This window comes from Diabrotica virgifera, chromosome 7 (genome assembly GCF_917563875.1).
Source record: "Diabrotica virgifera virgifera chromosome 7, PGI_DIABVI_V3a".
Taxonomy (NCBI): Eukaryota; Metazoa; Arthropoda; class Insecta; order Coleoptera; family Chrysomelidae; genus Diabrotica; species Diabrotica virgifera.
In genome coordinates this window covers 245,211,873-245,226,524 of record NC_065449.1, presented here as the reverse complement: position 1 = coordinate 245,226,524, position 14,652 = coordinate 245,211,873, and positions in this window count along the sequence as shown.

Here is a 14,652-nt window from a genome sequence, read left to right as displayed (position 1 = left end):
TAATCGAAAAGAGATACAATATATTAAAGATTAAATATTTTATCATGACATATTATTTTATTCAAAATTAAATGTTTTTGGTTGAAAAAAAAAACGTGGTTTCAAAAGGGCAAGATTTAGAGTAAACTGATATTAGCTCAAATGGATCATAGTGATACATACTAATAATTCTAATTTGGAGGGATCTTCAGTGGATTTTTGTGTAAATTCCGGAAGTTTCTTCACTGTCCAAACATATTTATTTCAACTTGCTAACTATGTATATCTCACAAGATTCTGAATCTTTCTTGATTATGCGTTGGTGTAGGTTACGTTGTTAATTGTGTACAGAAAATAGTTGATATAACAGTAATATATTTACTTGTTTTATATGTTTCTAGGACTCTGTGCTGCCTCGAGAAAAAATCTTGGCAACGTCCCTGTCTATTTCCATAGACAAGAGTAATGACAGAAATAAGGAAGGCGGCTTAGTCTCGGTTAAAATTAGCGGTGAGTAAAAATATTTTTGTGTCATGAATTTAGATTTAGTGGTTTTGTGTCGTTTTGCATTGTTATGTTCTCTTTAAACCAGTGGCGGCGTCAAGGCGATGAGTCATACAAAAATTTTAACATTATGTTTACAAAAAACGATAAAATCCTTTATAAAAGGTATATTTGTTAAAATCCCTATAAAGGGCTACATCACAGAACAGAACTAGTTTTCGATCGGATGACCGATCATCATCAGTGTGAATTTAACATGATGATGATCACACTGATGATGATCGGTCATCCGATCGAAAACTAGTTCTGTTCTGTGATGTAGCCCTTTATAGTGATTTTAACAAATATACCTTTTATAAAGGATTTTATCGCTTTTTGTAATACATGGTACACAGCCAACTACAGGAAAACTTTTTCCTCGTGGATTATTATGTTTACGTACATAGATGTCGATTGGAATAGTAAATCTAGAAAGTAGATAGATAGTATTTATTAACAAGATGCCAACAAATTCAACAGATTTGTAATTTAAAAAGTCATTTTAAACAGAATTGATAAGACAAAAAGTATCTCTGAGCAATACATTTAAATGTATACAAATAGCATATTTTCATCATGTTTTGCGAAACGATTTCAAATATGCTTAGATTTTAAATTAACAAAACCCGTCAAAACATAAAAAAAAAGTGAGGGCATGCCTCACTGAGCTTAAGACAGGCTGGAAGTTCATTACGTTTACCACGTTTTAAGAAAGATCAGAAGCAAGTGTTGGGTGAGGTATCCACAGAGCAGTGAAACAATTGGTTTGATCGAAGAATGCAAACGGGTAACCAAAGAGAAGAAGAGGCGCACCTCAGAATAATCAACTGGAGAAATGGGAGCAATGAGAGAAATTGGAGCAAAAATCAATTAAAAAGACGACAGGGAAAACAAAAATATAAACAAAAGATGAGGTGACTAACTCAAGAAACGTTTGAAGAAAGGTAAAGATTAAACAGAGGCAGAATCAAAAACTTCGTCAAAGAGAACAGAAAATTTTACAACAGGAGGTAACACCACCTAAAACGCTTTCACGCCAGAAACAAACCAAATTAAAGATCAGAGAGGAGGTTCTTTTGAACGAAACCCCTGTAGGGGCCCCTGTAGGGTCCATTCTAACACTTTTTTGGGGATTCTCCTTTCATCCATTCGTCTTACGTGTCCGTACCTGAGAAGAATTAGTACAGAACGACAACTGTTATACATAATTAAACAGAGAAAACGGCATACCTGGGGCACCTAATTAGAAACGAAATATACCAGTTTCTGCAAACCTTAATTGAAGGAAAGAGCGAAGGAAGAAGAGGAGTGGGCAGGAAGAAAATGTCATGGCTCCGTAATGTCAAACAGTGGACAGGACTAAGAAACATAGGAGACCTAATACATACTGTAAGGGATAGAGAAAAATGGTCAAACGTGATTGCGAACATCCATTAGTGGATTACATAAGAAGAAGAAGAAGAAGAAGAAGAAGAAGAAGAAGTCCGTACCAAACTAGCTGTTGTCTTTCGATGTCATCTATGATTGTTCTTTCTCATTTGTTGTCCAATGTCGTCGTTTCTTATGTGTTCTAGTCTAGATCTTCTTGCTGACCTTCTCCAAAAATCCATCTCAGTGGCTAGTAATTTATCTTTGTACTTGTTGATTAATTGCCAGACTTCAGCTCCATAGGTTAACACTGGTTTTAATATTGTGTTGTAAATTCGTGTTTTATTTTCTGCTCTTATATTTTTTTGCCACAGTACCGAATTCAGGGCTCCTATCACCTGTTTCCGTCCTGTACTAGTTAGGTTTATTCCCAGATATATGTATTCATTGCAGTTTGTAATTGTCTCCTGTTCCAGGTTCAGGTTTTCCGTTTTTTTTTCCTTTCTACGCATAGATATTGTGTTTACTGTGTAATGGATACGTGCATTAATAAGCAAAGACACTAAAACAGTTAAGAGCCATAGTAGGTCTGCTAACAGGGCACGGTAAGCCGAATAGGCAGTTAAAGCCCTATGCAGACTTTGTCACCTGAATTAAGAAACAGCAGAGTATATATGTCAGTCTGACAGCCTGGCAAATGTGTGGCTCTTTACATTAGGCTAAGAAAAGCTACCGGCAAAGAAAAACATGGAAGGTTCAACCTCGAAGTTATTAAATTTTAAAAAGGGGTCAGGCTAGAGAATATTACAATCTAATACTGGAGAACCACAATAGATTTGAAAAGGTCGATGTGGAATAGGGCCACACCCTTGAATATATCTATCTACCTTTACTCAAACATGTATGGAATGAAACTTTAAGAGAAAGAAGTAAAGATCAAAAGATTGTAATAGATAATAAAGCTGAAAAATAGTTGAAACGTTACAAATTTTACGTGAAAAAGGATGGTAGATGCCTATATGATAAGAGTCCACGATAAGAAACAGTGGGATGCAAAAAACGACGGTTTTATTTCTGTAAATATGGAAACCAGAAGTTAAATAACTTTATTTTTAATCATACATACTTTATTTAATAATCAGAATATTATATATTCTATCATGCGGTATCTATCATTATATATTGTATGGTCAGCTGGCCATAGTCTCTTTAACCTTCGGGCAATTGGTGGTAGTACTAGCGGCTGTAAGACTGCATTGGGGTGTGTCTCCATTTTTAGTGGTGTTTGTTGTACCTATCTTTAATGACATCTGTGATGAATGGAAGCACGAGAATTCAAAATTCCGATGATCATCTGCTTTCTGGATTATCAGAAGGCATTTGACTGTGTAAACTGGACAGTTTTGTGGAAAGTTCTACATGAGATGGGGGTTCCTGATCATCTGTCAGCTCTGGTGAAAAGCCTATATGAGAACAGTGAAACCAGAATAAGAATTGAAAACCATAAGTCCGATCCTTTTAAAATAGGTAGCGGAGTCCGACAAGGATGTATTCTATCTCCAAGTCTTTTTAATTTCTATGGGGAATATATAATGAGAAAAGCACTCGACAAATGGAATGGCGGTATTTCTATCGCAGGAAAGAAGATCTCAAATCTCAGATATGCAGATGATACAGCATTAATAACTGCATCCGAAGAAGAAATGTCTAGCCTGCTGCAGCTAGTGGAAGCCAAAAGCAATAGATGTGGTCTCAAGACCAATAAACAAAAAACAAAAATTATGATAGTAGATTATTCAAATTCACTTCAGACTAACGGAGCCTTAGACCAGTTTGAAGTGGTTAACGAGTTCAATTATCTAGGATCCTACATCAGTAATACAGGATCTTGTGAAACAGAAATACGTAGGAGAATAGGCATGGCCAAAAACGCTAGGAGTCGATTATCGAAAATCTGGAAAGATCGCTCCTTGTCGAAGAACACCAAAATAAGATTAGTACGTGCCTTAATTTTTCCCATATTTAATTACGGATCCGAAACATGGACGATGAAATCGGACGACAGAAAAAGGATTGACGCCTTTGAAATGTGGTGCTGGAGAAGAATGTTTCGGATCTCATGGACGGAACACAAAACAAATCACTCAATCATCCAAGAGATTAATATTCAGACTCGACTTTCCTCTATTTGCCTCTCCACCGTCTTAAAATTTTTCGGCCATATTGCAAGAAGAAGTGATGATAATATTGAGATACTTATAATTTCGGGAAACGTTGAAGGGCGCAGAAGTAAAGGTCGCTCACCTACTCGATGGACGGATCAAGTACAGAAAGCCAGTGGAAAAACATTCTCTGAATCCATAAGGGAAGCTCAGGACAGAAGCCGATGGAAAGAAATAGTTGCTCGTATTATAGGGAATCACGACACTCAGCAATGAGGAAACGACTGAGGAGGAGGAGATGAATGGAACCTTCAGATTTTCATGTATTGTTAAATTCGACACGAACCAAGGTGCATTTGTGATCAGGCGTAGTATTTTTGACTGGCTCCTTTGGATAATAGCAATATTAGATTTGCTTGCACATCCCCAGACTTGGATACCATACATCCACATTGGTTTCATTATGGTGTTGTATTGTTGTATATCAATAGTTTATTTTCCAAGCTTAGCTTTGATTTCTACCTATTATCCAGTAGAGTTCTTTGACTTTCATATCGATTTGATTTCTCTTCTTTGTTATGTGCACTTTCCAAGTAAGTTTAGAGTGTAGATGTATGCCGAGGTATTTGGAAGACTAGTTTTTAGCAACAATTTTGTTATTTATGTATAGTGATGGACACTGATCTTTTCTTGTAGTAAAGTTGACGCGAAGTTAACCTTTTAAAATAAATTTAAACGATCTACTAATCTATTGTCATAACCCGCCACTGTCAGTCGTTGGGTAAACCATTTTCTTGTCGTTTTGCATTGTTGGGTTCGGCAAGGAAGCCTTTCAGATAGCGATTTCGTCGGCCTTAAAGACGCGATGACGTAACGGCGGCGGCCGGCGCGACGGTCTATTTCTAGTTGGTTTAGACTACGACCACGCTCTCGTTTGTTTGTAGGGGAACAACTTCTGTTGACCCCGTTTCGTAGCGTCGGGATGCCTTGCGCCGCGGCGCGGTGAACAACGCCTAGACCGGCGAATTTAATAGCGAGAAAAGAATTAATTGCATTTACTTGTCAGACCGAATGTAATTAATTTGGTATTGGTATGGATGACTGGTTGAAGAATACGGTAAAGCGGAGAAGGTGAAACAAAAGAAACTTGTTGTAAAGTTATTTATTTCACTCACAATGTCCCGACAGATTACTAGACCAGGGAAGTAAAGATTTTCCCAAGACACTCTTAGATTTAGGAAAGGAAATCCTCAAAAGTGCTTCGAGTCCAGGACAATCAGTCTTATGAGACACGTTTTAAAAAATTTTCTTTGCTAGTTTATTACTAGAGTTGAGTTCGTATATTCACAGGATATGAATGAATCAAAAAACAGAATGTTAAGAAAACATGAGGCTATAGCACGGTGTGGTGAACTTTAAGAAAACAAACGCAGTTTAATATTGGTACACCTTGCAGTGGCGGCCCGTGAGGTAGTGCCATAGAGCCATGGCACTACCTTCCTAACTATGCAGAAGCATATTTTTTATTTTTAAAATCTTTTAATGCCTGTTAATCTTTTGTGTGTATTTCTTTTTAACTTCATAAATTATATAAAATCTGGCAACTGTGCGCGTAGTACAATCGCTGCCACTTACAGCGGAGATTATTCGGCTGGAGAATCTTGAGCCAAAATTGGTACTGACACGGCTGAAAAGAGAAAGATTTTACGAGCATCCTATACAAGTGACAGAGAAAGAGCTATATTGGACTATTTAGTATACCTTCAATGAGAATCTCGTGCCGGGCATAAGATTTTGAGTTTCTTTAAGTGTTGGCTTGTCGCTTATGTCTATTTTCTGTTAAAGTTTTTGTATTTATAATATTATTATTAAACTTTTAGTGCATCATGATCGCGGGTGTAGTATAAATAATATTTTGATTATTTCTTAAGTTTAATTTATTAATTGACAATGAATCAGATTAGTATCTTAAAAAAACTCTTTTGGTGGTTTTTCTTTACAAATTTTATAAGGTTTTGTGGAGCTTTCTAGTTAGCTTAAAGAGGTCACGACGAAAAAAAATTCACAAAATAGAGGCATATTTAAGGAACTGGTCAATTTTAGCGCCGAATTAGACAACGACTTAAAGGTTCATAATATTTAAAGTTCCAGATCTTTCAAAGGTCTACCGTCTCCTGACATGTAGTTGTTTCTAATTTATTTATGTCTGAGAAGTTTTCTGCTTACAAGCGTCGGTTCCTCGAATCATTTTTTAATGAAACATGGAGACAATTTTAATTTTTATACAAAACTCGGTTTAAAACTGAATTAGAAGTACTGTATTAGTGAGACGAATTAAGTACTACCTCTGGAGCTATTCCGCTATGAGTTTTATTAAATGAGGAAGGTTTAAAAAGCACATTGCAAGAAACTATTAAACTTTTAAGCATTTTAATTACCATTCCTATATCAATATCTGAAGCAGAACGCTGTGTTTCAAACATGAGTTAAAAATACAATGAAAGAAGAACGACTTAGGTATGTTATCTGCAGAAAAGCATTTTGTAAATGGTATTGATAATTTTAATAATAAAGTCACTGAAAACTTTGCAACAAAAAAAAAACAAGAAGAATGTATCGTAAACTTTAAAAGTGGTATTAACACAACTTTGTGCATGTGTGTAAATAATGAAATAGTATTATTTTTATAATTTTGTAAATAGAGACTAAATCGTAATACAAGCTAAGTAATATTAGCAGTAAATAATGATTGTAAGTTTGGAGAGTTTTTTATTGTTAATGAATTTACGGAACTGTTAAATTTTGAACAATTTCTTGGCACCTCAGATAAATATACATAAGATACATAAGGTAAAAGTATCAGCGCCTATTATTTTTTTAATTTTTGTTTTATAACTTTTTTGACAATATCGTGAACCTGTCACTAAAAATTTTGGCGGCTGTCCGAATTCTGGCACTACCTTCTTAAAGTGGCACGAGCCGCCACCGACACCTTGTATACAATGACAATTTACCTGTCTAGCAACAATATTATTACAGCGATATTTTTAAAGAATGGGGATATTTCATGTTAAAAAAATTACTTAAATCGGACAATAGGTTTAGGAAATTCGATACATTAAAAATGAGAAAATTTTTAAGGTGGTGCGTTATTTTCTTGGAGAAGTGTATTAGGTTATTAGCAATACAATTTTATTTTGTTTTGGTACCGTTTTACATACAGTGCCAACTTTCTAGTAACGAAAGAAATCTATTAGAGAGGCGGTACCAAAGGTGTCATCCCACCGCCCTGAACTAGTATTCTAATTAGCTAATGCAAAGAAGGCCGAACTTTTCCCAGTACTAATTGACTTTTAAGTACTTCCTTTTTATTTTACGTTTCCTCAAAATCTTTAAGAAATGTACCAATAATGTGAATAATGATTCATCAATCAAGAATGTATTGGATGGAAAATTATTTCTGTATATTTATATTTTATACTTGTAATAGTGGAAATCTTAAAGTGAATTCAAAGCCAAAATTTTTTATTAGTTTTAATTTGTGATTCTGGGACGAAAAAATAAGCAGTGCTGTTATTATTTATCACCTGTCATAATTCCTGTCATTTGACATGTACTACGTGTCGGACTTATTAAAATGCACAGGGTCTAATGAAAGGGTAACAAATCAAATGAAAGTTTTGTTCGACAAAATACTTGGGACGTTTTCGTAGTATGACGTTCAAAATTTTTAACCTGTTCCACAATTAAAACTTCCCCTGTTCCAGTGTTTCCATACATCAAAGATTGTCCGACTAGACACCATTAAGCTATTAACAAATTTTCAGCTTGCTATTAATCAACTTTTTTTTAGTACGCGGGATGCAGGCCTATATTCTTTTAACGAAAAAACAGAAGTAGGTACATATTTCGAATAATTTGTAACTAATTACTTACCCAATAGACTATATTCTGCTTTATTACTGAAAAAGAAAACAAAACGTAAGATATGGAAATAAATAATAATGATCGTTATGGGAAAATTATACAAAATGATCATAAATGAAAAAAATAATATGGCGATGACTTCCACTTTGAAATAACAATGTTGTTAAACATGAAGAGAAGTATCCATACTTACTCAAATGTGGTCTCGAGGTAAACCAAATTACAAAAAACTCGAAGATGTACCACAAGGTTATTTTTTATTGTTAAAAAACATATATAAGGACGCGTTTCGGCTTAACACAAGCCATCATCAGCTTAAATACAGGACAAAAAACAACTGACTGACCTACAATGTAAAAATATCCAACGTTATATATGAGAATAAAGTAGATAAGGGGCCAACCCAACAAAACCCTTACTTTTGAAGTTTACAGAAAACCGACAACCACTGATACTTTGATCAATTACCTTTCTAATCATCCATTCTCACATAAACTTGCCTCATTCAACTGTTTTTTTACACGTGCCTTAAAACTACCTCTTTCTGACACAGCTTTCAATAAAGAAATTAACATAATTCGACAATTAGCGGTTAATAACAATTTTCCACTACAGTTAATTGATAAGCTCTTGCACAGACTTCATAATAAGCTGAATTTAACATACCCTACTATAACGACTAATACCACTTCCTCATTTTATGGTTCATTACATTTTCTAGGTCCTCACTCCTATCAAGTTCAAAAAATTTTCAAAAAATATGACATCCCTATTGCTTTCAAAACTAATCATAAACTTAGTTCCATAGTAAACTCTAAAGATTCAGTTTCACCTTTCCACAAATCAGGAGTATACAAGCTTTGCTGTTCTTCTTGCAATTCCGTTTATATTGGACAGAGTGGGAGACGTCTAGACACCCGTTTTGCAGAACATTTGAAATTCATTGAAAAATATAAAGACACGGATATCTCTAACACTAATTCTGCCTTTGCTAATCACATTCTAACTACTAATCATCATTTTTCTACCTCTGATTTTCAAATAGTTCATTCTTGTAATAAAGGCAATAGATTAAACATACTAGAAGCCTTCGAAATACATATAGCTACCAATAACTCATCTTTAAATGTTCTCAATGAACAACTCCTACCTACTGAACCTTATATTTGTCTTAATTTAGCGTTCTAATTAAGTTTTTTCAGTCACCAAGATATTGGACTTACCCACATTCTCAGTTAATATTATCTCATTCTTGTTTTTAACATAATCTATCTCTTTTCTCTTTTCAATAAACGGACTTGCAGGATGCTTCCTCCTATAGAACTTTTTTCATAAAACCTCTTACACTATACCTATTCATAATACACACATCTAGATATATCCTATCATTTATCCCAATATTCACCTCTTCCTTCCAGCCAGTTAAACCCTTCCTTTTATTTCAATATACTCTAAGGATTGTTTGTATGGTTGTCTGATAGTTGGGGTTTTGTTTTTGTTGCGACCTGCTTTAGTGTCTTAAAGATTCTTTTGCTATTTGAATCCCATCTTTTTAACTTACCTATTTTCCATATCAATTTTGTTAAATAATCAATCAATTTCAATATAAACAAATTTTATTCACATATTTTTCTCATGGTGTCACTCCCAAGTAACATGTTCAAAGACACTCATGGTCTTTTTGTACAATATTACATTTTTTCACCTAATTATTGTAGTCCATCACTTATGCATCTTCTTGTGATAGAACTGTTTTAACACCCATACTCTTACCAAATAACCTTATAAATTTAATCTATGTACTCTTTTAGTTTAACACTTTTGAGTGTACAGGGTGTTATTTCGGTTTTTTTTAAACCATTTTACCTAAACAGATATTGTAATATATATTATTTATTTATTTTTCTTCCTGACTGTGATACCTAATTTGGAGTATTATCTTATTGTAATTTATTTGGTGCTACCATAATATGTTTTTTTACCCTGATTGAATCTTTTAATGACTGGCCTACTTCTATCCAACCTTACTTGGTCTCGTCCGCCTCAGTGGTTACTTACATAAAAGTTATTGCTATTCAACATTATTACAGACTTTCTCTGGTCGTTTCCATCTTTGTCACACTTTAATACAGTCTCAGTTTCCTTTCCACTCTGCTCAATTCACTTAAATTAATTCTGACGTTTATCTTCTTCTTTTCTTTCCTTAGTTCGAACAGTCTCCTAGTTACAAGTTTACCACCATTAATGACACTTCTTTGTTGAGTACTCTATGTCATCACTGACAGCAATTTGACTTTCCACCGGAAGGTCTTTACACCTGACCGGCTCACATGATGGTTCCTCTACAAGTGAAAGTTCTTGAGGTTTTTACAACACTATAATTACAAAATGCTATTAATAGCTAATAATTAATGAAGAAATGTGTACATCTATATATTTCATAATGTAAACTAGCTGATTCCTCCTCCTTCCTGTTTTTTCTGGTAAGTTCCTAAACTGAGGTGGGCGTTGTCACCATCTACTTTATTCTCATATATAACGTTGGATATTTTTACATTGTAGGTCAGTCAGTTGTTTTTTGTCCTGTATTTAAGCTGATGATGGCTTGTGTTAAGCCGAAACGCGTCCTTATATATGTTTTTTAACAATAAAAAATAACCTTGTGGTACATCTTCGAGTTTTTTGTAATTTGGTTTAACAATGTTGTTATTGTCCTGAAGCTATTTTCCTGTGATATTTTAATGCTAAATATAAATATTAATGCCTCGATTTCAACGACGGAGAGCATATTACTGAAAATAATACTTCAAGACAAAGTATGTATTCGGAAAGTGAGGTATAAGGAGAAGAATATTATGGTTAAAGAACCTGCGAAAATGGTTCTCCACAACAACATCCCTGCAATTTTCAAGTAATTATCGGCATAACTCATGTAAAAAAAATGTCGATTCCGGGATACCATTTATCCCAGAAAAAAATTTTTGACAAAAATTTAAATACTTATATTGAAAGTATGTATAGACCAGTAAGGATCTGTTTTTAGGTGGATGTGAGAGGTGGCATTCGGATTTTTGCGGATAAAATTAGGTTCGTTAATAATTATTGACTTATTATGCTTCTTCTCAAATAATATGCCCGAAACATTAATAAAAAAAAAATAAAATATTTAAAAATTTCAAAAAATTTCGTGTTTTTTCTACTTTCTTTGCTTATAACTTTAAAACGATTCATTTTGGTTAAAATGTTATTATCATTATCATTAACCAATCGATACGATTGGTTAAAAATGTCTGAATTTAACACCCTTGCTGCAAAATAGCAATACAGTGGAACCTCGATTATCCGTCTCTCTATTAACCGTCACCTCTGTTAACCGTCAGGGTCCATACATAAGTTATATTGTATACATAAGTAAAAATTTAGTCTCAATTCATTTTGTTTGAGCATTGCGATAAGCCAAACGAAATTCGTTGAAATGTACATGTGCAGTTATGACACCACCGCATTTTTTTATAAATAATTATTGTTCTTATCCAGGGCTTTGGATTAAATTTCAATTTAAATAGGTAATGATAAATGATACCCTGCTTTTAGAGTTCTATTTTTTGAATCGCAAGCCGAAAATAAAAACGCACAGCACAATAATTGAATGGTGGGCTGCAACAATGTTGTATAATTGAGATTATGCAGGAGATGAAAAAAACATATTGACAAGCTATTTATGAACATACGGATACCACCATTGCGGTACGAAAAACTCAGGGAAGGCAAAATGTTTTTAGCCAGATTGAAAGATGCTCGCATTGGTCTTTGGATATACAATAATATTGCATTAAAACCTCACTTTGACCCAATATGTCGCTTACAACATTGTTGCAGCCCACCATTCAATTATTAGTCAATATATTATGTGTGTCACCATAATTCAGTGTGTCACCATAATACTATGAATTTTTTAAATGTTCTGTTAACCGTCTTTTCGATTATCCGTCATACCCTTGGTGCGGTGCCCTGACGGATAATCGAGGTTCCACTGTACATATAAAATAAGGGGGCAAAACAAGCCTGTCCTTATTCAATGTTTTTCCATCACTTAGGTTACAATTGGAACCTTCCTAATTCGCTTAGAAAATTTTTGTAATGTGCTAAAACCGTCCACCAAATTTCATTAAAATTGACTTACTAGATTTTGCATAATAATTTTGCAATCTAAACTTTTTTTAAAAAATTAAAATTTCTTAAAATCTTTGACAACAAAAACTAGAACATACAAAGATTTGTCAATTTTTTACATATAAAGAAGTACTCCACCTATCTAATGCACTTTACAGAATTGAAATCGGTTATTTAAGCAGCCTCAGCAATGTTTTAAAATTATAAACAATTTTTTGGCTTATAAACAAATTAGTGCTGTGTCCAGGAGGAGGTTCTACGGGCTCCTTTATTTAGATGGACTTACCCAAGTTTTTTTTTATGTATTTTGACCCGTAGAACACGAATTTTTTGGGTAACAGTTGCTCCGGATGTCGATAAGATTGTTATAAACAAAGAACTTAAGAAATTACATAACATCGATTTTTTGCAAAATAAAACATTTTTTTGTATTTCTTGGATAATTCTAAGCCAAAAATGTTCTTACAGGTTTTTCGTAGGATGCATAGTTTTCGAGATAAACGCGGTGAAACATTCAAAAATAAAAAAAAAATTGCAATTTTTGAACGAGAATAGCTTTTGATTAAAAAATAAAATAGCAGTTCTGCTGACAGAATTTGAAAGTTTAAGTCAAATTATACCGGTTTTAATAATTTGCATTTGCTAAAAATTAATTTTTTTTATTATTAAACAAAGCTATTTGTTTATAAGCCAAAAAATTGTTTATAATTTTAAAACATTGCTGAGGCCCCTTAAATAATCCGATTTTAATTCTGTAAGTGTATTAGATAGGTAGAGCACCTCTTTATATGTACAAAAATTAGCCAACTTCTAAATGGTCTACTTTTTGTTCAGAAAGATTTTAAAAAATTTGAACTTTTTTGAAATAATTTACATTGCAAATTTATTATGCAAAATCTATTAGTTCGATTTTAATGAAATTTGGTAGACTGTTTAAGTAAGTTATAAGAATTTTCTAAGCGAATTACAAGGTTCTAAGTGCCACCAAAGTGGTTAAGAAACATTGAATAACAACAGGCGTATTTTGCCCTCTTATTTTGTATTTATTGCTATATTACAGAAAAGGTAATACCTTCAGACATTTTTGACCAGTCGTATATCATACAAAATGTAATTATCTTTATTTTATTTTTTACGACTTTGTTCCAAAACGAACCGTTTTAAAGTTATAAGCAAAGAAAGCAGAAAAAAATCGATGTTTTTCGAAATTTTTAAATATTTTAATTTTTTTATTAATGTTCCGGGCATATTGGAGAAGGAGCAATGTCAATTATTATTACTGAAGGTGTCACCTAACTTTATATGCAAAAATCTGAATGCCACCTCTCACATCCAAAAATACACGTTTTTTTACAGATTAGTCCTGGTCTAGTATTGATAAAGTTATTAAATTATTGTGAACTCTCGAAGGAAAAGCCTTATTAACATGATTTTGTCGAACGGATATTATTAGTCTCTCCTATTATTTTCACCGAGAAGGAAATAGGAAAAAAGAAAAAAGAATTTATAGGAATGTCCCGGTAAGTTTAGAGCGTGTCGTTTTCGTGACATCCTGGTTATATAACGTCACTTCCTAAGTTATTCTCGCGGTCGCGGAGCAGGCCAATTAACATCCGCAAACATATCCTTTTTATTACATTAATGGCTTGAATTACAATTTATATCTAGCGTAGGATGTCGGAAAGACCGAAGGAACCCGGAAAGAACCATTACACTATGCAAGTGCATAAATTCATCTTTAACTGGACACGTTATGTGGGGGAGGGCCGATAAATTGTGCCATACGTTATTCTCACCAAATGAAGTTAAGCTATTACAGTGTTCTACCAGACCAGCGCAACAATTTTTTGAGAAACTGCCACTTTTTTGAGAAACCTGTCGCTTGTCTTTTAAAAATATAAATTGAAAAAGACTGTATGACTTGTACACACTTCTAAGTAGGTCAAACCGGCAAACAGGTGTATGTTCTCAAAAAAATTGATAGTGTGTAAAAATTTTTTTATTAAAATTAGCTGAGTACTTTCAGTACATCATGTGCCATCATCAGAGTTAAGATTGAAAAAACTTACGTCCTACAGGAATAAATCCTTCATAGAGGAGTAATTGCCAAACAACATATTAAAATGTATAGATACTGGGCTAAGCCTCAGGTCTCGGGTATAAAAACCCTTTACAATAATTATTAAATTCACATCTAAATTCTTTTTTATTTTAAAAAAGACACTTGAACTTACAATGGTGTAGCGCAGCCATATTGTCTTTTTAAAAATAAAAAAGAATTTAGATGTGAATTTATTAATTGTAAAGGGTAATTTACACCCGAGATCTGAGGCTGGGCCCAGTATCTATACATTTTAATATGTTGTTTGGCAATAACTCTTCTATGAAGGATTTATGCCTATAGAACGTAAGTTTTTTCAATCTTGTATTTTTATAAAAAAATCTCTTAACTTAAATGTCCTTTTAGGAAGCTCTGATGATGGCACGTGATGTGCTGAAA